Consider the following 26,471-nt stretch of genomic DNA (forward strand, 5'->3'; position numbering starts at 1 on the left):
CCATGCACAAATCCACTCGCTGTTGAAAGAATCCAACTCTCTCGAATAAAAGGTTATAAATGAATTTATTTATACACTGCAGGTTAGCGCTTTCGCTGTTGAGCTTCTTCAGACCTTATACTCTGGCTGACTATTGCTGATCTTTGGCTGCATTTGATTATTGAAGAACCACAAACCAGAAGCACAATAACAAGTGCTGGACACCAATTCCAAATAGAGTTTATTGCGAATTAAAAATGGTAAGCGCTTTCGGCTATGCAATGCAAGCCTTCATCAGACAATGTTTAAAACAATTATTACAATTAATATAGCTTGTAGCATGTGACCAATTAATTACTAAGCCAATGGCATAGAGCCAATTACTGACATCAAAAACCTATCATATAGCAAAATATATTGATATAATATTAAAAGAGAAAATAAAAAGTTTAACACACATTTGTAGGGATTCTTGGGATTTTCTCACTAGGATAAACAAACTAGTATTAACAATGTGGAAAATATTAATTTCATTACAGTTGATGTTAAAGATCTTTTTACTTGCATACCTCACCAGTTAGGTATTACTTGGTTCTCTGAATTCTTTTTTGAAATAATACCAATACCTCAAGACCATCTTAATGCTATGGTAGATTTATTGGAATTGGTATTAACCAACAATTATATTTTCCATGATGGTCAATATTTTAAACAAATAAAGGGAGTGGCAATGGGTTCTCCTGTAGGCACTCTATATGCAAATGTCATCATGGCAGTTTGGGAAAATAGATACCTGTTTCCTTCAGAATTCATGCAGCACATTGAGATGTATAGCAGGTTTCTAGATGATTTGTTTTTCATCTGGAAGGGTCCAGTAGAATTGATTGAGGCTTTCATTCAATACATAAATAATACTACTGAATTTTTGGTTTGCACTCATGAAATAGGAAATCAAAGTGTAGCTTATTTGGATATTTATTTACAGAAAGATACACATAAAAACTCCTTAAAAGCTAACATTTATCGTAAAAAAACCTATTCTAATAAATTTTTACATTTTGACAGCCACCATCCCCCACATATAAAAAAAGCAGTTTTAAAAGGTCAATTGGTTCGAGCTGCACGTATTGTTTCTAATTTTGATGAATTTGAAAATGAATGTCAATTCATAGCAAGTATGTTTTTAAACAGAGATTATCCAAAATATTTTGTGGATGGAATAGTAAATGAAGTTATTAATAAAAGATCTAACGGATTTTATAAACCGTTGTTAGAAAATACATTATTTTTTAGTGATAGTCAACAAGATTTAATAGTTAATAATAGAGATATAAGTAAAATACAAAATAATAATGGCAAAAATCTTGACACGACATTAAATGAAAGGCCCAATGTAAAGTGTCACTTGGCATTTATTACTACATATACGCAAGATTCTGGTGATATAAGAGACTTAATTATGAAAAATTGGACTTTATTGAATAGTGACACATCAATGGAAAACATATTAGGAAAACAACCTTTAATTGTATATAAAAGGGACAAAAATTTAAAAGACTGGTGCAATTTTGGACCTGCATCAGATGTAAATAATGGATGTATGAGAAAATGTAACATGTGTAATTATTGTCCATATATCATTGAGGGTGAACATGTTTACATTAATGGTAACTACATAAAAGTTAAAGGAAAATATAATTGTAATGCCTCTGGAGTAGTTTATGCAGCAATATGCAGACAATGCTCGTTTTTTTACATAGGAAAAACTGAGCGGAAAATAAAACAACGTATTTATGAGCATATTTATGATATAGCTAGAAAATCAACTAATAATGCTCTATTTAGGCATATTTTACACAATGATACACATAGATTTGGCTTCATAATATTAGAACAGGTATGACCATCCCCAAGAAAGGGTCCTTGGAAATTAATTTTGGGGTCTAGGGAATACTGGTGGCAGGTTTACTTGAATGCAACACATCTTCCAGGACTAAATGATTCTGTATCAATTGCCAGTATATTAAAGCTTAGAGTTTTTAATAGATAATTTATTATATATATATATATATATATATATAAACACACATAGAGAGAGAAAGAGAGAGAGGGAGTAATTAAAATATACAAAACAATTTAAAGGATAGCCTATTCCCTAAGTGCACTAATGCTTTCCAGGGTTAGTGTGTAAATACTGCCCTTCCTGGGGCATATAGTGCTCTCCGCTGGCGGCGTTGGACCCTAAACTTGGGTAAGATGACACACAACACACACCCTGCTGGGTATTATTGCTTGCATAAACTGGTCGCCTAATGTACTATTGCCACTAAGAAATGTTTGGTGTGACTGGTAATACTGCATGGTATCTCCTTCTAGTAATGCTTTCTATTTTCACACTAGAATGAATGTACTGTAGTTTTAGTAGTGACGTTGTTACTTGGGCTGATTGTACTAAGGAGAAAGAATGAAAAACTTTATTTTTATCATGTACAGAATTTACAGAGCTGATTTTATTCTGGAATTCAAGGCAACATAAGACAAATTACTGCAAACCGTTTTAAGTCTTGATATGCGTGCACTTGTTACAGACGTTAGGTAAATTGAGTTACATAAGCAGAATGCCACAATGATAATCCAGCCCAAGGCCAGTAGTACATCTCCTTTTCCCTCGAAACAGTGCTGTATTTAAAAATGTTCAGTATAGCTCTGGACTCAGATGAGTTTGAATGGATAGAAAATTGATCATTTTAGCAGTAGACTGCTCTGTTCTCTCCCATATATAAATAAGCTGCCAGCGTTGTGTATCTTCAAAGACATGAATGGGCATGCAGTTCGAAGGTTGAACATCAAGCTGGCACCTCGACGTTCATCAGAATCTACTGCCAATCATTTGCTGGACCGGAGTTCCGCTGTGGCGACCCCTAACCTGGAAAAGCCGAAAGACAACAACATTTCCTTTTGCTGTGTAACAAGGGAACACTTTAGACAAGTGAAGGCTGACAGAATCATACCCAAGGATTACTGAATGAGGCTCACTATCAGTTTACAGCCTTAACTGTGTAGTGTGTAGTTTGAACTGACATATGCGTTCCCATCACATGACTTATTTCACTGTTTTTTTCTTTCTGTCACCATCCCTGCTGCTTTTTGGTCCATTTACTTCTTACGTCACCCAATGTGATAGCTCCATCTGCCCATTAGTTTCCCCATAATTGTTTAAATAACTTTCCCTCCTCTACATGGAACACTAATTTGATTCCCTGAATTCCTTAGTACGTTATGTGAATGTTGACTAACAAAATTATATGCATTCAAATTACTTTACAAATGGCACAGTTCCATTAGCTTTTATTCTCCCTCTGGAACAGTCCTTTTTTGATATTTATTTATTTATTTGTTATTAATCTGTCTATTTATTTTAGTTTGACAAATGGGTAAGTGGACTGGTTGACAGATCTTTTTCAGCAGTGACATGGGCACTATGGTGCAAGACACGAACAGAAAATTATGCACAGACTAAATAACGCATATAGTTGTACATACTACAGTAACAAAGTAGAGAAAATACACATTTTTTTTAAATTACATTACACAAGTGAGTTATCACTTATAGCATGTACACCAGTGTATTCAATTTAGTTGTCATTTGTTAAAAATATGTCTTTACAAGAAAGATGTGACCACAGAGTACGTTGCAGGGAATAGCCACTGTCATGAAGGCAAGATCATTTAGTACCCTTAAACTGTTTCTTTATTTTGTTTGTTTTTAACTTATTTCTAAATAAATGCAGACCTAATGGACCTAGCCTACAACTATCTCTTTATCTTGTTGAAGTTTTAGCATGCTCTATTTAGGCATATTTTACACAATGATACACATAGATTTGGCTTCATAATATTAGAACAGGTATGACCATCCCCAAGAAAGGGTCCTTGGAAATTAATTTTGGGGTCTAGGGAATACTGGTGGCAGGTTTACTTGAATGCAACACATCTTCCAGGACTAAATGATTCTGTATCAATTGCCAGTATATTAAAGCTTAGAGTTTTTAATAGATAATTTATTATATTACATATATATATATATATATATATATATATATATATATATATATATATATATATAAATATATTTCTTATAAGTATATAATCTTAGAAGTTAGTATATTTATGCATATATTTTTATATATATATTTTTATATATATTTTCTTATATATATATACATTTTTTATATATATATTTTTAAATGAGTTCACAGTATAAATATAAATATAAATATAATTATGATGTTTTTATAATGATGTCAGTAATTGGCTCTATGCCATTGGCTTAGTAATTAATTGGTCACATGCTACAAGCTATATTAATTGTAATAATTGTTTTAAACATTGTCTGATGAAGGCTTGCATCGCATAGCCGAAAGCGCTTACCATTTTTAATTCGCAATAAATTCTATTTGGAATTGGTGTCCAGCACTTGTTATTGTGCTTCTGGTTTCGTGGTTCTTCAGTTTGTTGGTTTTGGATTATTATATGCATTTGATTATTGTCAATCTCTGTCTGCATTTGATTTTGGATTGGAGTTATTCATTTAAGGTTTGGTCACTTCCTTTCTATCTTTACTCTTGTATTGCATTTTGTTTTAGATGTTTGTTCTTTTTGTAGTTTTAAGACATCTTGTCTAGGATCAGTTAGAATTTTTTTTTTTTTGTAGACAGTGAATTAAATCAAGCTAATTAGTGGGAGGAGCTGAGAAACATCATTCCTCATTTAACTACAAGGCTGGAGTGCCTTCTGTGTGGAGTCTGCATGTCCTCCCCGCGGTCGAGTGGCATTCGAAAGATATGCGTGAATGAGCGTGCCTTCGTTGAAGTTTGGGTGTCAGGCTGGTACCTCAGCACCGTAAAAAATCGACTGCCAATCATTAGCAGACAAGAGTTCCGCTGTGGTGACCCCTAACTGGGAAATGCCGAAAGAAAAACAAAAACATTTACTATCATCTTTATTTAGCTGTAGTGCTATATGACTTGCTGTTCTTTGCCTGATTATTGTTGTCTGGCTGCATTTGATTTTGGAGTGAAGTTATTAATTTAAGGTTTGGTTATTTCTACTTTTTTATCTTTATTTACTCTTATATTACATTCTGTTTTGCTTTTTTTTTTTGAGTTTTAAAAGGTCTTGGCTAGGATAAGTTAGAAAAACATTCTTTTGCCAACAGTGAATAACATCCAGCCAGTTAGTGAGAGGAGCTGAGAAATAAAATTCCACATTTAACTAAAAGAATTTAGTAGCATCTTTATTTAGCTGTAATGTTTGCTTGACTTGATGTTCTCTGCTGATTATTGGTGCTCCCTCTGTATATTTAATTTTATTCCACCGACCCGCACTACTCCTTTTGTGCTTTTAAACTTGATGGCTTTTGAGTTGCCCACCCTCTAATATATATCTGACTTTGGATACTCCTCCCACTTTCATCTTGTCAGCTCCTTCTACTGATTGCTGAAAGATTAACTGGAAAGCCCATCTCCCCTTACTCTCTTAAACTTGAATTATGCTCTGTTTGCTACCTTCCCACTTACTACAAAAAATCCACTTTATTCAATTCAGTTGCCTTTAATCTTCTGCATTTATTACTGCCTGTTAGCAGCCTGTTTACATTGTAACTGTTATTCTAAGCCTTTTAGTTAGGATTTAAGCACTGAGCTTGTGAAGGCTGCCAGCCCAGGTAGTTAGAATTTTGTAAATAATCCTATGTAATTTGTAAATATTAATATGATCCGCAGACTTGCCTTACAAATGTAAGAGAACTATATGTTATGATTAAACTATATATTATGTGCTAAGCTTAAAAATGTAACCACAGTGCACCCTGCTGGAGAAGAGCAAAACTGTATATGGACTATATGCCTGTGCAAATGTATATTTTCATAGTAGAAGTTGGGACATACAGAGTTAACGTGCAAACTCTGAGAAAATAAATAAAGACTTTTATGAGTGTGTTTACCAGAACTAGATGACTGAATGCACGCAGCTGGAAATTCTTTCTATTGTTTGAGACAGAGATACTTATAAGTTTCAAGGGTAAAAGTATTTAACAGTTTTATGATTCCCAGTTCCAGGCAAGCTTCTAAGAGACAAGTGTCAGCTTTTGAGTGACTGCAAGGGCAGAGGTGAGTAGTAGTACCTAGGCTGACAGTGAGGCACTGCTGTAAGAGGATACTAGACTTCCTATGGAAGGGGAGGTGGGAAGGGTTACAAAGACAGTGTTGAGACAGGCTCAGCTCTCAGACCCTACATTACAAGGCCTGAGAGAGGTAGCTAGTGAGGCACCTGATTTTCAAGGAAAGATGGAATCTCTATACTGGAAGAAGGTTACTCTACAGAGAGTGGATCCCTAAGGGAGAGCTATGGTGTGAGAGAATACAGAAATTGATAGTGCCTAGAGCCTACCATCTGGCACTTCTAGCCAAACCCCACGATATTACCTTTGCAGGTCATATGGGCATAAAACATACAAAGAGATGTATTATGCAGAACTTTTATTGGCCTGGGATTTCCAGAGATGTAACAGGGTACTGCAGGACCTGTGAGCAGTGCCAAAAGGTAGGCAAGGTAGGAGACAAGGAGAAAGTGCCTTTGATGCCTTTGCCTGTGATTGAGGAACCATTTCAGAGGGTAGCTATAGATTTTGTGAGACCTTTGAGTACCCCAAGTTCCACAGGGAAAATGTATATCCTAGTGGTAGTAGATTATGCTACCAGATACCCTGAGGCAGTGGCTCTGTCCTCCATTGAGGCAGGAAAGGTGGCAAATGTTTTGTTAGAGATTTTCAGCAGGGTAGGTTTCCCAAAAAAAAATACTGACTGACAGAGGTGCCAATTTCTTGTCAGACTTTCTGGCTTGTTGGTGAGAAGTACTGTGGGGTGAAACACTTAAAGACCACCCCTACCATCCCCAGACTGATAGTCTTGTTGAGAGGTTAAACTCTACACTCAAGATGATTCTACAGGGATTTGCAGACAAGTTTAAGAGGGACTTGGACAAACATTTGCCCCATCTGTTGTTTGCTTACAGAGAGGTGTCCCAGGAATCCATAGTTTTTTCACCCTTTGAGTTGCTGTATGGGCATAGGATAAGGGACCTCTAGACTGAATTTGAGATGAGTGGGAGGGTGAGTGTGAATCTCACAAGAAGTCTGTTGTGGCATATGTCCTAAACCTTACAACAACACTCAGGGGACTCATGGGCTTGGCCCAGGAGAACCTGATAGAAGCCCAACAGCAGAATACGGTCTGGTATGACAGGAATGCTCAAGCTAGAGTATGCTGTAGGGCAGCAGGTAATGATTCTCATTCCTGTCCGACACAACAAGCTGTAGGCAGCTTGGGAGGGAATCTACAAGGTGGTAAGGAAGGTCAGTGATGTTAACTACATGGTGGGAACTGCTAGGCAGCAAGCAGGAGCACAAATTGTACCATATTAACATAATGAAACCATACCATGATAAGGAGGACCTTGTGCTGAGTATTTGATGTGGATTGCAGGAGGAGTTTAAGGCAGATCTGTTGACTGATATCCTCAGTGAGGCTCGGATTGACAACTCAGTGGAAGGGGTAACAATGTCCCAGTAGCTATCCCCTACCAGGTTTGAGAAATCTGAGCAGTGTTACAGTAGTTTGGGAACATTTTCACTGGGTAACCAGGGTGCACCCACCTGGTGCAGCACCATGTGGATACAGGACCACAAAAGGAGTATTAGGCAGGCCCCTTATAGGGTGCCTGAGAGAGTCAAACAGACTTTGAGGGAGGAGATACAGGAAATGTTGGAACTAGGGGTTATTCAGGAGTCCAGCAGTCCCTGGGCCTCCCCAGTGGTGCTGGTTCCAAAGAAGGATGGCAGCACCAGGTTATGTGTTGTCTACAGGAAATTAAATAATCACACAGAGTCAGATGCTTACCCCATGCCTTGGACAGATGAAGTCCTAGAGCAGCTGGGTGATGCTAAGTATCTTACCACCATTGATCTTATCAAGGGTCACTGACAGGTGCCCTTGACTCCTAGTGCTAGAGAGATGTCAGTTTTTGTGACTCCTTTTGGCTTGGATGAGTTCACAAAGATGCCCTTTGGGATGGAAAATGTCCCAATGACTTTCCAGAGGCTGGTAGATCATATCCAAGCAGGAGGGTTTGCCCTTGCTTAATTAGATGATATTGCCATCTACAGCCATTCCTGGCAAGAGCACCTTCAGCATGTCAGGGAGGTGCGGGGCAGACTACAGCGAGCAGGGCTGACCATTAAGCCCAGCAAATGCCAGGTGGGTATGGTAGAGGTCTCCTACCTGGGACATAGAGTGATGAGTGGTAAGATCAGGCCAGAACCAGCCAAAGTGGAAGCCATTCAGGCATGGCCTGCACCTGTTACTAAAAAGCAAGTGAGGGTATTTTTAGGGACAGCAGGGTACTACCGAAAGTTTGTCCCCAGTTATAGTACCATAGCTGATCTCCACACAGGCCTGACAAGGAAAAACAGGCCAGATAAGACAGTGTGGAGCCCAGCATGTCAGCAGGCATTCCAGAAGCTTAAAGAAGCTTTGGGAGGATCCACTGTGTTAGCCAGTCCAGACTACAGCAAATAATTTGTTGTGCAGGTGGATGCTTCAAACCATGGGGTGGGGGCTGCACATAGCCAGATTTCTTTAGAGGGAGACGAGTACCCAGTGGTTTATCTCTATCATAGGCTCCAACCCAGAGAATAATGCTATGCAGCTGTGGAAAAGGAATGTCTAGTCATACTGTGGGCCTTGAAAAAACTTCAGCCTTATCTGTATGGAAGGAAATTCACTGTAGTTACAGACCACAATCGCTTAACATGGCTACATTGAGCCAGCCAGCAAAATGCTAAGTTACTAAAGTGGAGCCTAGGATTGCAAGTATATAATATGACAGTGCACCACCATAGTGAAGTTATCAATACCAACACAGATGGGCTATCAAGAAAGGGAATGGGGTAAGGTATTCTCAGATAGAATCAACCCTCTCAAGCAACATTTCTCAAGGGTCACTTGAAAAACTAGCTTGAGTTATCAGGGTTGGTGGAGAATTGTGAAGGCTGACAGCCCAACTAGTTAGAATTTTATAACTAATCCTATGACATTTGTAAATATTAATATGATCCATAGGCTTGCTTTACAATTGTAAGAGAACTATATGTTATGATTAAAGTATATGTTATGTGCTGAGCTTCATGAATGCAACCACAGTGCACTCTGCTGGAGAAGAGCAAAAATGTAAATGGATTATATGCCTTTGCAAATGCATGTTTTCATAGCAGAAGCTGGGAAATACAGAGTTAACTTGCAAACTCTGAGAAAATAAATAAAGAATTTTATGAGTGTTTTTACCAGAACTAGAAGACTGAATGTCTGCAGCTGGAAATTCTTTCTATTGTTTGAGACAGAGATAATTATAGGTTTCAAGGGTAAAAATGTTTAACAGTTTTATGATTCCCAGTTCCGGGCAAGCTTCTAAGAGATAAGTGTCAGCTTTTGGGTATTGTCAAAGACCTTTTATACCCCTATGGTGCCTTTTTAGACAATGCCACACTAATAAATCCTTTGACTTAACTGCACCCATGAAGGAATATCTGAAGGTGGTTCCTCTCAATGCTGGTAGTCTTAACTAGAAACTCCACTACCTGCAAGCCTTCCAATCCCTGGAGAATGTTGACATCTGCGTAATAATGTATCATGATTTAAAACTATGGAGGGTACACAGACAGTGCAAATCTATAATGCTTTTCACATCTTTAGAGCAGCTACTGGACTGGTGGGGGTAATGTTGTAGGAGTCTTAGTCTCTATTAAAAACTCACACCCACACTAGTTAAAGTGTATGACCCACTGGGACGCACACATGTGCAATTCATCATAAACAAGGTCTCTTACTACATCCTGGAAAGTATAGGTCCTCCTCTATGTCCCAGAAAACCATATTACCTATCCCAATGTAATAGAATCCCTCACCTTTGTGGGAGCTTAACTACCCCTCTATAGATTGGGACTCCTACAGCACTTCTAATGCACAAGCCCTTCGATTCCTAAACTTCTTTAATTAAAAACATCCTGGAACAGTTGATCCATTCTCGTACCAGGGATACAAACATCCTTGACCTTGTATTACTTTAACGATGCTGCAATGTTCATCGCCCAATCTAATGTCCTTGATCATCAAATCTGACCAGAAGGCAGTATGGCTTGAAATAAAAATTAAATCCAGAGACCCAGAGAAACCAAAACCCTTTAGGAACTATTCCAAGTTCTGTCTACTAAGTAACATCTTGACTAAATTCTAAGTACCCTTAAACCCAGTAAACACCATGGCATATGCTGAGATATTTACAAATTCCATGTACAGCCCTATTGATAGCTGTATAGAGCAAGTTATACCCACTCATATTAAGACTAACACAAACTCAAAAGATGAGCCCCTCTGGTGGAATCACAATATCACTCAGTTATACAACAAAAGAAAAAAAAAATCTTTGTCAAGCATAGGTGTAATAAAGCCCAACATACTAAATGCCCCCTGAACAATTTAAACAAGCAGCTAAGAGGGTTTATTAATACTTAAAAGGCAACATTTGAAGAAAAATATCTTCTCAGGCAAAGAAGAACCACAGAGCTTTCTACAGCTATGTCAGTAACTGCAGGGGAAATAAGCAACAATGAGCAGAACTTGTAAAAAGAGTAATATAAAATAAACCAAGTAAAACAAATAAAATGCAGCAGAGAACATGTTTAATATATGAAAAGCAACTGGTAAGCACTTTCGTGGAACTAAAACCACTTCATCAGACAATACATCACATTAAACTATATATATATATATATATATATATATATATATATATATATATATACACACACACATACACACACATAAAACTAATCAAGCAAATAGAGATAGATGGTCATAATTACATGATTTCATTAATTAATCAAGTATATAATGCCTTTTTTTCTTTAATCTAAGTCTTAAAGGACCCTGTCATTCACACCTCCTTCTTTATCAGTCTGCAGTTTTAAAATCCAGGATAGTTCCCTATCCTCTATTGTATCTCTAATATCACCCAACCTGCCTGTTTCCTTTATTAACTCAATCACTTGAAACTTAAATGTGTGTTTATCTGAAGTTCCAGAAACATGTTGTGCTAAAGAATTACTAATATTAGCTTATCTTATATCATGTACATGTTCCCTCATTCTTTCCATGAGGGATTGATTAGTTTTTCCTATATAAAATTTATAACATTTACAACATTGAGACAGATAAACCAGGTGCTTAGACTTGCATGTTGCTTTTACATCAAAAGTATATACTTTCCCTGTCCTAGGATGTCAAAAGACATTGTCAATATTAATATAGGTACAAAAATTGCAATTCATACAAGGTAATATACCCTGTCTACTTATACTCCTAGGTTCTTTCTTACTATAGCATAACTGTTTTTTAAGGGAATTTTTGTTCCTAAATACAAACATAGGTTCAGTTCCTGGAGAACATAAAAACATTGTTCTCCAGGATAGTTTCAACAAATAAACATACATCAATCCTGGCAGGACTATATGTACTGGATTTTAATAAAAATATTCTCAAATACTCCAGTCCAATATCATTTGGTATAACTGAAATAATGATGAAATGTCTAATGTGACAAAGAGATAATCAACCCGTATATCAATGTCAGTAAATATAGAATAAAGGTCCATCAGAAATTGTTTAGTGTCACTTAACACAACATGGTAATTTTTCAAAACCGGCTTTAAATGCCTGTTGATGTACATAGACATTGTCTCAGTGGCCCAACCATGTCCTGAGACTATTGGTCTCATTGGTGGACATAGTGGGTCCTTATGTATCTTGGGCAATGCCTGGAAGATGGGTATAACAGGATGCTCCACATAACAAAAGTTATATACATCTCTAGTAATACATCCTATCAAAGCACATTCATTCAAAATCTCATATATTCTATTAATAATGCAGGTTACATCACTTAGTGTATAACTTTCATAAGTTCCATCATCCTGTAACAAATGTAGAATGGATTGGGTATAAAACTCCATATCCATAACTACGACCAATCCTCCTTTATCTGCTGGCTTTATTCATATATTTTTATCTGTACATAACACTTTCAAAGCTTGACATTCCTCTTTAGACAGATTATAAAACATCTTATTATTATGTATGTACAAGGAATCATTATACATTGTATCCAGATCTCCTTCATATACACCGCAAAATATTTCTAAAGCAGCATTTAGATTGATACAAAAATGACTAGGTTTTTTATAAACATTCATGTCAACATTATCAGTAAAAGTCAGTTGTAACATTAAATTGCACGCAGTCATATATCAGTAGTTAGCTCTCCCAAATCCAAAGAAGAGGCAGGAATAAAAGAAAGGCCTCTTTGTAGAACGGCATTCTCATGTGTATCCAAAGGCCTTTTCAAAATGTTTTAAACTATTCCCGTTCTGTCCCTTTGCCCCAAATCTTCTTGAATGTAGGCATTGTTCCTGTGTACTTTCTCATCCTCTTTCACCCCTTCCTGGTCGAGCAGCCACTCTCCAACTTCTTCAATGCATATGATTATTGAAGAAGGTGGAGAGAGCCCGCAAGACCATCAGTGGGCGAAAGACGATGAGAGGACACACAGGATCTATGCCTAGGATCAAAAAGATGTGGGGAAAAGAGACAGAACAGGAATAGTTTATAACATTGTGAAAAGGTTTTTGGACACATAGGAGCATGTTGTTCTACAAAGAGGCCTTTCTTTTATTCCTGCCTCTTCTTCAGATTTGGGAGATGTAGCTGCTGATATATGACTGTTTGTGCGTAATTTAATGTTACAACTGATTTTCTCTATTAATGCTGACATGAATGTTTATAAGAAACCTAGTAATTTTTGTCCCAGTCTAAATGCTGCTTTAGAAATATTTTGCAATGTATGTGAAAGAGATCTGGATACAATGCATAATGATTCCTCGTACATATATGCACCATGTTCAATCATAACCTCACCTCAGGCTTTCTGCCCACTGAATGGTGCACAGTGACAGTTAACCCACTCCACAAAGGAGGAGCCACCATGGACCCTGGGAACTACTGCCCCATTAGCCTAACGAGCCTGGTCTGCAAGGCCATGGAACGTATCATCATGGAACTTATAAACAAAGACATTGGTAATCTCCAAACTCTGGACCCCACCCAGTTTGGGTTTGTAAAAGGCAGATCATGTCTACTAAACCTGATAGACTTCTTTGAAGCAGTCACCAAAGCCGTAGACGAGGGTAAGGTGGTTTACACGGCCTATCTAGATCTCGCCAAAGCTTTTGACACCATTCCCCATTCTGGAATTATAGATAAACTCACTAAACTAGGTATAAATCCCTATGTCACAAGATGGGTTGCCAGCTGGCTCACTGACAGAACCCACACTGTGAAAGTAGTAGACTCCAAATCTGACTTCAGACCAGTGACAAGTGGAGTACCACACGGTTCAGTCCTGGGTCCTCTTCTGTTTAGTATCTACCTTTCTGAAATACAGGCTAACACAGAAGGTCTTTGGCTAATGAAGTTCGCAGATGACTGCAAACTAGGAGCCATAACTGAAACTCCTAATGATGTGGACATCCTACAAAAGGGCCTCACTGAGACAGATGCCTGGTGTCAAAGCCATGGTCTCAAGCTCAATGCCAAAACATGCATTGTCATCCCCTTTGGTAAAAACTCTGTACCCATGAGCTACCACATAGGTGGTAGTCTGCTTAACACTGAAAGTGTGATAAGAGATCTTGGGACACAGGTGGACAGTAGTCTCTCCTTTGATAATCACATCACCACAGTAGTCAGGAAATCCTTCTATGTGGCACACCTCATCACAAAAGGTTTCTCATCCAGGAAAAAGGAGGTCATTGTTCCCCTCTACTCATCACTCATTAGACCCATTATAAAGTACAGCACCCCTTTTGGTATGTACCTCACAGGACATCTACAACAACTGGAAAGGCCACAGAAATCCCTCACAAATTGGATTACCGGCCTCAAACAGATGCCCTACACAGACCGTCTCACAAACTCCAGCTTTACTCCGTTGCATATCACCTACTCAGAGATGATCTCTGCTTAACATACAAAGCTATGTCAAACCCAGAGCTGTTGGACATGATCCACTTAAAGGAATCCCAATCCCTCTGAGCTACATGCTCTAGGGACCTAAACCTTGTCACCACAATAAACAGAACATGCTGGAGGGATAGATTCATGTCCCAGAGACTTCCCATACCCTGGAACAAACTATCTATCTATATCAAACAAAGCTCCTCATTAGCACTCGTCAAGAAAAAACTTAATGATTGGATGGGAAATAGAAAATTCACCCTGTGGATCACCTCTGTGGCTCTGCTCGACAGGGGCGCAGGAAAATAATTTTCTTGGATGGCAAAAGCCAGGGTACCTTTTTAACTAGGCTTGTATAGGCCCTAGGGCCGACAGCCTAGTACCTACCTATGAACCTATGAACCTATATGTAATAATAAGATGTTTTATAATCTGTCTAAAGAGGAATGTCACGCTTTGAAAGTGCTACATACAGATAAAAACATATGTATAAAACCAGCAGATAAAGGAGGAGAGGTCGTAGTTATGGATATGGAGTTTTATACCCAATCCATACTACATTTTTTACAGGATGATGGAACTTATGAAAGTTATACACTAAGGGATGTGACCTGCATTATTAATAGAATATATGAGATTTTGAATGAATCTGCATTGATAGGATGTATTACTAGAGATGTGGAGCATCCTGTTATACCCATCTTCCAGGCATTGCCCAAGATACATACTATGTCCACCAATGAGACCAATAATCTCAGGACATGGTTGGACCACTGAGATGATGCCTGTGTTCACTGAGAGGCATTTAAAGCTGGTTTTGAAAAATTACCATGTTGTGTTAAGTGACAGTAAACAATTTCTTATGGACCTTTATTCTATATTTTCTGACATTAATGTACGGGTTGATTATCTCTTTCTCACATTAGACATTTCACCATTATTTACGGTTATACAAAATGATATTGGACTGGAGTACTTGAGAATATTTTTATTGGAATCCAGTACATATATATTCCTGCCAGGATTGATGTAATATGTTTATTTGTTGAAACTATCCTAGAGAACAATGTTTTTATGTTCTCCAGGAACTACTATCGACAAATAAAGGGGGTAGCAATGGGGACCCCATGTGCTAACAGTTGTGCAAATGCAGTGTTGGCCCATTGGGAGTCCCTATTCATGCTCTTGATCAACAAATACACATCATGTATTCAATTTTACCTTCGTTTTGTAGACAAATTTTTATTTTATGGGAGGGTGATCGGTCAAGATTAGATAGCTTTTTAGGATACTTGCACAGTACTACTTCATTCTTAAGATTTTCTTTGAAGATCTCTGAGGCAGACATTGAATACCTTGACATTAAATTATGTAAAGATGCTGTTATGGGCATGGTGACAACTAGGTATGGGAAGGACTGTTATAGAAACAGCATACTACATTGTGATAGTTTACATACACCATATATTTACACAAATATAATAAGGGGACAATTGTTGAGATTATCAAGATTAAATAACAGTACTACTGTAATACTGTATTTTTAAGAGAGGTAGAAATTATGAGAAGTGAGTTAATACAAAGAGGCTATAGGTCTCATGAAATGCAACAACAAATAGATTATGTACTGATGTTGAGATACTTCAGGAGCACCCCACTTCTCCAACATACATGGTCACACAGAAATAGGAGATCACACTACTAGTAAGCGGGCTCCAGGTATTTGCCTTTCATACTCCAGCAACATAGCAGAAATATGTGATATTATTAAGGAAAACTGGCACATCCTTAGAGCAGATAGGGAAGTGAACAGTATTATAGGAACTGAACCTATGTTTGTATTTAGGAACAAAAATTCCCTTTAAAACAGTTATGCTATAGTAAGAAAGAACCTAGACGTATAGGTAGACAGGCTACATTACCTTGTATGAATTGCAATATTTGTACCTGTATTAATACTGACAATGTCTTTCGACATCCTAGGACAGGGAAAGTATATACTTTTGATGTAAAAGCAACATGCAAGTCTAAACACCTTGTTTATCTGTCTCAATGTTGTAAATGTTATAAATTTTATATAGGAAAAACTAATCAATCCCTCATTGAAAGAATGAGGGAACATGTGCATGGTATAAGATAAGCTAATATGAATAATTGTTTAGCACAACATGTTTCTGAAACTTCAAATAAACACACATTTAAGTTTCAAGTGATTGAGTTAATAAAAGGAAGGCTGGGTGATTTGCCTTACAGACACAAGGTGCAGGGTTTGGGTCTCACACGGGGTAATTGGCTAGGCTTAAAATGGCCCACAAGGGCAGGTAGCTTAGTACAAACCTAGGAACCTGTATTGATATGGTCTGATGAAGTGGTTTTAGTTCCATGAAAGTGCTCACCAGTTGTTTTTCGTACATTAAACAGGTTCTCTGCTGCATTTTATTTGTTTTACTTGGTTTATTTTATATTATTGTAAATAGCATCATCACCCACACTGAACTAGAAACCATTGCCAGCCTTTTGGCTGATTACTTCAGCTCAAATTTCTCCTCCTACTCCCCACTATTGTCCACAGGAAATGCCAGATACCACAATCCCCTCAACCATTACTAGGGAGCAGGTCATCACTGCACTTTACAAGGCCAAAAACACTACACTGATGGGCCATAATAACATCCCATGATGCTTACTAAATATCATGAAACATTAACTCTCTGGTCTACTTGAATCACTTTTCAGCTGGAGCCTACAGTCAGGCTTTGTGCCCAAGGAATGGAAGATGGCTACTGTCATTCCCCTGCACAAAGGAGGTCAGATCACTGATCCAGGTAGCTACAGGTCCATTAGTCTGACCAGCCTCATATATAAGGCCATGTAAGGCCATGGAAAGAATCATCATGGACATGATAAATGAGAACATAGGTAAACTGCAAATGCTGAATTCATCACAGTTCAGCTTTTTTAAAAAGAAGTCATACTTATTAAATCTGGTGGGCTTCTTTGATAGGGTTACCAAAGCAATGAATGAGGGCAAGACTCAACCTGACCAAGGCTTATAGTACAATACCCCACCCATGCATTATACACACAATCACTAAATTAGGTATAAACCCTTTTATCATCCAGTGAATAGCCAACTGGCTCACTGATAAGACCCAGAAGGTCAAAATAGGTGAGGCCACCTCCACCAAGAATCCAGTCACTAGTGGAGTCTTCCAGGCTTCAGTACTTAGCCTGGTCCATTGATATCTATTTCTCTGAAGTGGAAGCAAACACTGAAGGTTTATAGCTGACTAAGTTTGCAGATGATTGCAAGGTGGGGTTATCATCTACTCCCCTGCAGACACTTGCATTCTTTAAGAAGGCCAATCTCTGACTAGCAAATGGTGTCATAGCCATGGTCTTAAACTCAATGTTAAAAAAATGCATAATTATACCATTTGGGAAGTCAACCATCCCAGCTAATTACCATGTTGATAATATACCCCTAAGAGACAACTCTGTGGTCAGGTAGCTGAGTAAACCCATAGACAGTGGCTTTACCTTCGACCACCACGTGGTCACAGTGGTGAGGAAATCCTTTTGTATTTTGCAGCTTATATGTAAGGGCATGGCATCTAGGTCCAAAGAGGTCATTATCCCAATGTATTCTGCCCCTATCAAACCAACCTTAATAGTACAATGCTCCCTTCTGTATGTACTTAACCAAGCATATACAGCAACTAGAGGGACCTCAGAGGTTCCTTGCAAAAAGAATACAAGGTGTGACAAAACTGCCTTATGCAGAGAACCTTTAAATCCCTCTTCATCTACTCAGTCTCTTATTAATTGCTGAGGCGTCATCTATGCCTGATGTATAAGGCATATACGAACCCCACACTTATGAATCGCCTGTAAAGAGCAACAGAAATACAATTTTTGCAATTTAGGAAAAAAATATAAAACACCTCAACATCTTGAAAACTTTAGAATATTTTGCAATCATACTAAAAGGCAAATAAATGAAAACAAAAAAGTATACTATAATAATTTTCAAAATAATAATAAATGCAACTCTAAAAAATTTTGGACATCCATTAAGGAAATCCTACATGCCAGCCAAATTTATTTAACATTTGTTTACCAGGAAGTCTGTCTTGGAACAAAGCCAATTTTCAGTGAAGGCCCAGGAGGAAATGCTCTAGATGCATGTGTTTGTAATATGGGAGGAAATCGGAGTACCCAGAGAAAACCAACACAAAGGCAGGGAGGACACGTAGACTCCGCACAGAAGGCACTCCAGTTGAGAATCAAACCAGAGAACTTCTTGCTGTAAGGTGACAATGCTACCGCTACACCACTGCGCCATCAAAAAAAATTCAACCCAAACACCTCTCCTGATTACTCACCACTTGAAACTGCAATATAGTTCAACTCTTATTTTATAGATAATATAGGATCTCTAACCAAGGATTCCTCAACATCTAATCCCAGCCCTGACAACAGCCACATTTCACCACATCCACTTTCACCTTCAAATCTGTGCCCACATCCTGTATAAAACTTCTCACTGAATAACATTACCTGATGATTTGTTATAATGTTTGCCCTTCTAATCACTGAAAATATTTTATATGTAATTTGTATTATCTGCCCATCTAATCTCTGTAAATAATATATTTGTTATTTGTTATTTGTAATATGTGACATGTTATGATTTGTTATTCCATGGAGCTTTTCTCCCCGGTCCTCCGCTGAAAATGGACATGTATCCAGTTGGACTATCCTGGTCAACAAATGTAAAATAAAATAAATAAAAATAAATAAACTTCTCTTAAACAAACTTAAACCTTGCTCTTCTTCAGGTGATGACCTTCCAAGTGAATACCTAAAAATAACATTGTTTATCTATCTCAATCCTTATAAATAGGGCAGTCTGATAATCCCGCATACCCTCTCTCTGGAAAAAAAAAGTCACACATTATCCCTCTGCACAAAAGAGGAAATTGAACATACATTAATAATTTTATACCTGTAGCAATCTTATCTCCTCTCACAAAAATACTTGAAAAATGTATTAAAAACTATTGCTAGACTATATCCTGCAGGAAGAACTCCTATCTCTTACACAACATGGCTTCCGTCCTTCCCAAAGTACTAGCACTGCCCTTCTAACTTATATAGATACTGTCAATAAATCTAGAGATAATGGCAAACTAGTCTCTTACTTATTTCTAGACCTCACTATGTCTCTCCTAGTCCAATCTTCTGTGGTTGAAAAACTACCTGTTCAATAGATATCATTCAGTAAAATGGCACTCCATGCTCTCTCCCTTCTTCCCAGTAACTACCTGTGTACCACAAGGCTTTGTAATTGGTCCTCTCCTCTTCTAGCATTTTCAAAAACACCCTCTACACTTCCACACAACAGGCCACCCTAATACAATATACAGATGATTCAACTCTCATCTGCATGCCTGACAACATGGCACACCCCCAAAAAAATTACTCAGGAAGCTTTAACAGCCACTGAAACATGGCTTCATAACTCACAACCCCTGCTCACTCCAAAAACTACTACTCCCCCCCCAAATCCCTCTCTGATGAAAACACAAAATTTAAAGTCCTGTCTCTTAATAAATCAACCACTGCATTCACTCCTCATAGCAAACTATTATGGGTGATAGTGGATGATAATCTTACATTCAACTTGTATATACAAAATTGCATAAGAAAAAGTCATCAAAACCTTGGGATGCTTTACAGAGCCAAAAACTTTCTCACCAATGCAACTAAAACTACACTTGCCACTATTTATCTCCTCCTCACTCTTCTGTATAGCACTCCCATCCTTACCAACCTCCAGGCTTCACAAAAATTAAAACATGAGCAATGCTAAAACAAAGTTGCTAAATTTGCAGCACATACCCTTTCAGAATCCACCACTGTGTAGCACTGAAAAAGCCTTAATTGGTTAAAACTGCCACATCAACTAACGCATACAGAACTTCTTACCAAAATTATCCAGCATCCATCTATCTTTCCAAAACTAAAAAATATTCTAGACAACTATGTTCCCAGTCAGTCATTGTGATCTAGTGACCAAAAACTCCTGTCTACAAACCTAATAAATCTGCTGGTCATTGCCTGCACTCATACAAAGTTGGTAAAGCCTGAAACTCCTTACCTGTATCCATCATGTCTATACCCTCCCTCCCATCTTTCAAAACCACACTGAAAGACTTCCTAACTAAACTCTAACTCTTTCTTGCTCAAAACCACGATAAACTATATCTCTAAATGTGAATAAGTACTTTCTCATTCCTTATACCTCCTTACTCTCCCTTCTTCATTTACTTCTTTACTGGTATCTTATTTTCTTCAGTTGAGTTTCTTTCTAAATATACCACAAGCCTATTTTTCCTCATTTCATTTTGCAATTACTATTTGTATTAGACTAACTTACCTGTAATTTCTCTACAAATTGTCTAAAATTTCTCTAAATATTAAATGATTGTCATACACTTTGTACTGACTCTTAACAAATGTTTTTTATATTATGGCTAATTTGTTATAATTATTTAAACTGCAGATATTTTTATTTATTTTTGAAGATTGTAATATTATTGTTCATAAAATGTTTTGGAATAATTTGGAGCTTTTTTCCCTGGGCCTCACTGAAAATGGGCTGCTATCCAGTTGGACTTTCCTGGTAATCAAATGCCAATAAATAAATAAATAAATAAATACATACATACATACATACATACATACATACCTGACCATCCATATGCAGCAACTAGAGGGACCTCAGAGATTCCTTACAAAAAGAATACAAGATATGACAAACCTGCCTTATGCAGAGCACCTTAAAGCCCTTTTCTTCTGCTCAGTCTCCCATAAATTGCTAAGGGGTCATCTATGCCTGGCTTACAAGGCATCCCTGAACCCCACATTTATGAATCTCCTGCAAGCAGTGGCAGAAATACAAGGTCTAGGGATCTGAATTTTGCCTGTAACTTAAACAGAACATACTGGAGAGACAGACATGTGCCTCAGGGACTGCCCTACTGTGGAACAGGCTTCCCATCCATGTGAATCTGAATCTGTCTATTACCCACTTGAAGTGCAACCCAGACCACTTGATGGGGAATAAGAAATTTACACAGGGCCTGGCCCCCGTGTCTCTTATATACAGAACTAGCTTATAAATGCTTCTCTCTTAATGTCTTAATTGGATAAATGATGTTTTTATTCTTTAAGGAAAGCTTGGCCAGAATTAGAAAGGCCTTCAACCCCCATGTCATTAGCCTAGTAACAATCTATGAACAAGTGGATGCATGTTGTTATTGTGACTAAACACTGCCAATGTATTGTCCTGATAAACTATAAGTGAGCAAACTAATTTCCAATTTTGAATTGTTAAAGAGGAAAAATAGACAAAGGCATGCATTAATATAGATGCCCAGATGATTAGGCTAGGTTTGCTAAGAGAAAGAGGTCTGTAGAAAGACAATATAAAAAATTCATGAGTGCTCTATGCTACATTTCCAGCTGTTGTTGAACATTCCTTCCATGTCTGCCTGATCTTTGCATTTTTAAACACGTTTATTGAATTATCAGTTGTATTGTGGGATACTGCTATACTAGTTGAATGTGATTATTTTTTCAATACCTGCATATGTTTTTTTTGTTAAGGATATGAGGCCCATTAATATATATTTTCCTAATGAACTCTTGATGCCAGGACAGGCAATGTCCTTTTTCTGCGTCATGACAATGATAACCATCTTTTTGTTTGGAATAGACTGGATTAATATTGATTATATGTTTGTTTTTTCAGCAATATTAGTAGTACATCAGCTGAAGTCAGAAAGGAATTGTGAAGTTGGGTATTCATGAGCAAAGACTGTAGCCTTTAGAACTGCAACTATACTGAGCAGAATCATAGGGCAAATGCTGATATAAGATTCTGTCTCAAAGATAAATAAATGATATACAGGAAAAGCATGACTAATACCCACTGAAAGTTCCACTGTTAGTGTTACCACTATTTATAACTCTAATAAACCATTATATTTAAAGAATGCACAGTTAAACTTAACTGTAGATGTTGGAATGATCACTGGTGTAGAAGTCTTAGCTATATGTGTTATCCCACATAGGATATAATAGCCAAACAGCTTCCAAGCCTTCAAGGCACTTTCCACAAGCCCATACCATCTATCAGCTGGATTTGAGATGACTACAAGACTGGTTTGGCTGCCAAGCCCTTCAGAGCTTTTATGCCAACTGAGAAGAGAGAGAAAGGACATTGCTAGGAAAAGAAAAAAGTTGTGCCCTCACCCTGGCATAAAAAAACACACCAAAAGCAAGAGGGTTGGCAGAAGACAGTGGCTACTGCACCAGTGCTAATATGAACATCTACTGTTGCTGTATGCTTACTTACACAACTGTACTATGTTCTTCATATTGATCACTGCTGAAGTAGCCTAAACTATATGGGTAGATTAACATAGCTTAGAACAACTGGAAAGTGGAAGGGTCCGGGATCCCCTGTAGAATGGTCCAAGCAAAGCATGTCATAGATTTGGAAATGAAATTTAATTTATAGGGCCATGTTGCTGCTTCTAGAATACTTCTATAATCCAACCTTTTGCAAAATGCCATAGATGAAGCCAAGGTCCTAGTACAGTGTGGTTTGACCCTGTCTCAAGTAGTTTTTGTGGTAGAAATAACAAATAGGCTGAGACAACCATTTGGAAACAGTTTGCTTTGACATAGGTTGTCCCTTCTTCTTACCTTCACCAGAAATGAGCAACTGATAACAAGTTCTGAAAGTTTTTGCCAAGACAGCACCTGAGTTGTCTGTAGACATGCAATATATGAAGTCTACTTTCTCCTTCATTCTTTGGTTCAGGAAAGAATACAGGGGAGATGGATGGTTTGGCTTAAGGTTAACTTGGATAACACTTTATTCATAAAATGATTACCACTCAAAGAAAGCCTATCTCTGTGGAAAATGAGATAAGATTGACCAACCACAAGAGCCTGTAACTCCAATACTCTTCTTGCAGAGGTCAGGGTAATCATTAAAACATGTTGAGAACCTCCAGTCAGCCAGATGATCTAGTTCATATGCAACAAGTGTCAGCTTCTCTAACGCAAAATTAAGATCCCAAGGAGGTGCCACTAGTTTTCTTAGAGGCTTCTTATGCAGTACCCTCCTTCAAAAACATTTTCACGCAAGAATACATTGAAAGAGAGGGATCTATGGGCAGGCATGCTGAAATAGCTGACAAATTAACCTTAACAGTGGAGTAAGACAGGCCATAGGATAATAACTTACAAAAATATTGTAAAATCTGAGAAATGCTAGCCCTGAACAGGTGTTACTTATTTTGTTGGCACCAGTTAGAAAACCTTTTTCCATTTGCTTATATATCATTTTCTAGTAACAAGCATTCTTGCCTCCATCAGTGCCTGCTGCACACCCTCAGTAAACATATATCCAATAGGTATTAAGGCCCGATCATCCAGGCACTTAGCTGTTGTTTGGTCAGAACGTATCAAATAAACATTTTCTTGTGTGAGTAAATCCAGTCCATGATAAAGCCTGTGGTAACTGCCCCTGGTTATTTCCAAAAGAATTAAGAACAATTGTTACCTGTGCCAGAAGGGAGTCACCGCAATGATCTTGGGGTATTCCTTCTGAATCTTCAGAAGCATTCTAGGTATCAGTGGAAAGAGTGAAAAAGCATACTGGAACATCCCTGTCCAAGTAAAAGAAAAGTCATCTGTCTTCCAGACTTTCTTGCATGGCGTCATGAACAGAGTTATGCCAGCTGAGTTTTTAAAGATGAGGCAAAAAGGTTTTCTGAGGAATTCCCCACAGATGGATTAAATCTTGGAAGACCCCCTCTAATCTAGTTGCTATTTGTGAGGTTCTGCCTTTATCCTGCTCATCTTGTTTGCCATTAAATTTTGCTCTGACAGAATGTAAGATGGCTGTAGAGTGAGACTGTGCTGTATGCATAGGGGTAAAAGCTGGTTCCTCCCTGCTTGTTTATGTACCGCATCACTGTGATATTGTCTGTAACTACTTGAAGAGGACCTGAGGACCACAAATGCTTCAAAGAGTTGAGCACCTTAATAATAGCTAACATCTCTTTTTTGTTTATGTGCTTTGGTTTGTTTTTCTTGTCTCAGAGACTTTGCACTTTTGTCCCCTTTGACATCATTCCTCAAGCAAAGTTCAAAGTGTCTGTTCTGACTGACTGTTTTGGAGCAGGAGAGAAGAGGAGGAGGACACACAGATTCATGGATATTTGATGTCTGTACTAGTTGACTTCTCTTTTTCACAAATCCCAGAAATGGAATTTGAAAAAATAAAGGATATTGGTGCTGGGAACCAAGAAATTTCAGATACTATCGTACTTTTGTCATGGGGAGTCTTGTAAGAGGTACCATGAGAATCATGGATGCCAATAAACCCATTATTCTTGGGTATTCCCCTACAGTTGCAAAAGTCTGAGTGTAAAACCCCTGAAATAGAGGAATGCATGGATTGTGCTATCCCAAGTAAAACCAAGACTCACTCCTCCAAGAAAAGGAAACCAGTCTGGTAGACCCCTGCCATAAACAAGCTATACAACAGAAGGAGGAAACTAATACAGAAAAGAGTAAAATCCCAAGAAGGAAAGACATCCCTGATCAGTATCAGCTAGAAACTACAATCCCTCATTAAATCAGCCAATGTTAGTTTCGAAAGAAAAAATGCCAATGACTCCTAAGATAACCACAAAGTGTTCTTTTGCTATGTCAAGAACTTAAGTGGAAACTCTCAGATCTGCTCTGAGTAAGTGCAGAATGGCACAAAATACACTGAACCAACTGATATTGCAAACATTCTGGCAGACAGGTTTAGTGCAAACTCCACCCCCCTCTCACCCCCTAAAGGGCCCATAACCATACCAGAAGAATGTAGGGCCCCATCAATCACTGAAACACAGGTTAAAACAGCCCTATCCAAAGTCAAAAACACAGCTTCAATGGGACCAGATGGTGTCCCATGCTGTGTCTTACAAGAGCTCCAAAATGAACTAACCCCTCACCTAAACACACTGTTCAAACTTAGCCTCTCTACAGGCTACGTACCCACAGAGTGGTGCACAGCAACAGTTATCCCTCTCCACAAAGGTGGAGCCACAAAGGACCCTGGGAACTATCGCCCCATATGCCTGACTAGCCTGGTCTGCAAGGCTATGGAACGCATCATCATGGAACTCATTAACAGTGACATTGGGAACCTCCAAACCTTGGACCCTACACAGTTTGGCTTTGTTAAGGGCAGATCATGCCTCCTAAACCTGGTGGACTTCTTTAAGATGTTACCAAGGCATTAGATGAGGGAAAGGAGGTCCACACAGCCTGCCTAGACCTCGCAAAGGCTTTCAACACCATTCCCCATTCTAGTATTATAGACAAGTTCACCAGCTTGAACATAAACCCCTATGTCATGAGATGGGTTGCCAACTGGATCATGGATAGAACCCACATGGTGAGAGTTGCAGGCTCTACGTCCGACTCTAAACCGGTTACAAGTGGCGTCCCCCAGGGCTCGGTCCTAGGACCCCTCCTGTTCGGTATATACTTCTCAGAGGTACAGGCAAGCATAGGAGGACTATGGTTGACCAAGTTTGCAGATGACTGCAAACTAGGGGCCATAATTGATTCTCCGGCTGATACAGACACCCTCCAGATGGGTCTCACTGAGATGGATACCTGGTGTCAAAATCATGGTCTCAAGCTAAATGCCAAAAAGTGCATAGTCATCCCCTTTGGAAAAAACAAAGTACCAGCGAACTACCACATAGGTGGTAGTCCCCTAAATACAGAAAATGTAATAAGGGATTTGGGGATCCAAGTAGATAGTAATCTCTCCTTTGATAATCATATTGCCAAGGTGGTTAGAAAATCCTTCTACGTGGCCCACCTAATCACAAAAGGGTTTGTATCTAGAACAAAAGAGGTTATTGTGCCCCTCTACTCATCACTCATTAGACCCATCATAGAATACAATGCCCCATTTGGGATGTACCTTACAAGACACCTGCAACAGCTGGAAAGGCCAAGAGGATTACTGGCCTCAAACAGATGCCCTATGCAGCCCGACTCAAGAAACTCCAGCTGTACTCGGTTGCATACCGCTTACTCAGAGGTGATCTCTGCCTGACATACAAGGCCATGTCCAACCCAGAATTGATGGACATGCTCCACCTAAAAAAAAACAAATCCCGGAGAGCCGTATGCTCTAGAGATATAAACCTCACC

Source organism: Protopterus annectens, chromosome 2.part2 (genome assembly GCF_019279795.1).
Source record: "Protopterus annectens isolate FY-2018-M chromosome 2.part2, PAN1.0, whole genome shotgun sequence".
NCBI lineage: Eukaryota > Metazoa > Chordata > Ceratodontiformes > Protopteridae > Protopterus > Protopterus annectens.